The sequence below is a fragment of the Tamandua tetradactyla genome, chromosome 12, assembly GCF_023851605.1.
Source record: "Tamandua tetradactyla isolate mTamTet1 chromosome 12, mTamTet1.pri, whole genome shotgun sequence".
Taxonomy (NCBI): domain Eukaryota; kingdom Metazoa; phylum Chordata; class Mammalia; order Pilosa; family Myrmecophagidae; genus Tamandua; species Tamandua tetradactyla.
Window position 1 is genome coordinate 59,194,509 of NC_135338.1, and position 2,429 is coordinate 59,196,937.

Genomic DNA, 2,429 nt, shown 5'->3' on the forward strand with positions numbered 1-2,429 from the left:
ATTTATTAGCCAGGCTAAAAGAGCATTTGCAATCATCCCCGGGGACACCCATTTAACCTGGACAATTAGGCCATTTAAACTGACCATATTTCACATTGAAACCAAGGGAATTCCAGGTTTGGCCTCCCTGGCTTTCTTAACCTCACTGGGTAAAGAAGGTGATGAGGGAACTCAGGAGTCTTCACAGGCCCTGGTGACCAGAGGGCCACCCAAGAGCATTGGTGGTCTTCGCTCATTGGAGGCTGTGCAAAGAGCAGGCCACAAGTCATTGAAAGCAAAGCATTAAACATTATACGAAGCTGTAGAAGGAAAGCAGAGGGTCATAGGGGTTGGAAGAAATTGTCAGACAAGACAATGGGAAGGTGGTTTCGAAGAGGTCAGATCAAGGTGCTCTAGGTGACTCAGCGGTCTGGAAAGGAAAGGCACTGGGATAAGGTTTGTGGGAGAGATGGCCCCTTGCTGAGTTTAGGATGTTCAGGAGATATCTGGGTAAAGACAAGAGGCAGGGCTTTCTAGGAAGAAGGGGCTTATGTTTGGGTAGAGTGATTTTTTTAATTTAAAGAAACATGCATTCATGCATTTATAAGATGAACTTGACAGACATTTTTGCCATCCAAGCCTTTTTTATGCCCACTCCGCCACCTGTTTCCCCAATATATCAAATTCAACTCAAACTGTAGCACTTGGTTTTCCAAGCCCATTCTATTTTGTTACCCATTTATTTGTTAATTAATCTCTCTGTAAGAACCCTTCTCCCTTCCCTCAGTTCCAGCTGGGGTATCACAAAGGGATGTTTTTTTGCTATTCTCTCCACCTGTTGTGACCCCCGTGACACAGATGGGAACCACACCTCCTCCAGGATGTCTTCCATGATGCTCCCACATCCTTCTGTTCTCCAATTCACAGAACTCTCCAGAGACAAACAAAGCCATCTTCTGATATCTATTTGGGTACTCTTGATTTTTGTGTATTATAGCCCCAGCTTCCTCATGCACTCTTGGAAGATGCTCTTGCTGTGAAATCCCTCTGATTCCCTGAGACATCCTAAACACAGCAGGTCTGCTCAAAACATGCACCAGCTAAACTTATGGCTCCCGATTCCTGACTATAAAAATACTGCTATAAGGGAAAATAAACTTTGCCATGGCATGTTTGAACTCTTTTTATTTTAACCAAATTTCCTCTCTATTTTTAGGTTAACGACTTACACTGATTAGAAATTGACCAGATAAGCGGTTGTATTAAAAAAAAAAAAAAACACAAAGTACAAACCTCAAATACTAGTGCTTCCTTTTAAGATTACTTAAGGTGATCTGATTTATTTATCTGGTACTTTAGAGTACAGAAAAGTTCTGGAGTCATCATCACCTTTTCCTTCACAGAAGTCTGAAGGAAGATTTCCCAACCCTCTCAGGAGTTGGAGTTGCTGAGACGTAGGGAATCTCCAAACAAGCAAACTCAGTAAGCTGTAGGAGAGGAAATGGACCCAAATAGACCTGCTGTCAAATTTAAGCTCATTTTACTCTATTGCATTATCCCTTGTTTCATCATAGCTTCTTTAAAAAGTAGTTACAGGGCGGGCCATGGTGGCTCAGCAGGCAAGAATGCTTGCCTGCCATGCCGGAGGACCCGGGTTCGATTCCCAGTGCCTGCCCATGTTAAAAAAAAAAAGTAGTTACAACTGCATTTACCTAAAAGCACTAACAAGAGGGCTACACACCTAGTGCTGTATGGAAGGACAGTTACCCACTGGGTCTTGGTGAGGGATAGAGATGGTGCATGCTCTTGGTGGAGTGAGGCACAGATGCATTTCTCATCCTTTCTCCTCCTTTACAAAGTAAGCTTATATAGTGTATCATTGTATTTTTTTTAAGTCCAGCTCGAGGATGTTGCAAAAAAGCTATTCAGGAAAGGTGTGGATGGCAACACCTCCTGTAATTTTGGAATCAAAGGTGTTGACTATAAAATTTAGTTCCAATGTAAAAGCCAAAATAACAGGGTTGCTTTCAAGTAAAGAAGAAATATAGGAAGAAAATTCAAGATAGGAGTGGCCAACAGTTGGTGCTCAAGTTTCAGTGTAATTTACCCGTTGCAAAGGACAATTGGATTTGAGCTGAATATGCTGAGCAGGAGGTGACAGTGCAGTCTCCGTCAATGAGCCCTCTGGGGGAGGGTGAAGGGGATGGCTTCCTGGGTGGAAAGGTGATCTTTTCTTGCTTTATCATTATTCTGGGGAGACAGCACCTGGGCTAAATTGTTGATATGTGGGCCATGCAGTATGAGCGTGATGCAGGCAGACTGGAAGGCATTCAGTCCAGCGATCCAAAAATAATGAAAAGAAGAATGAGATTACCCTTCAATGAAAGATATAAAGACTGAGTGTACATACTTACCCTAAACGAAAACAGAAGGAGAGCAGAAAGATAATT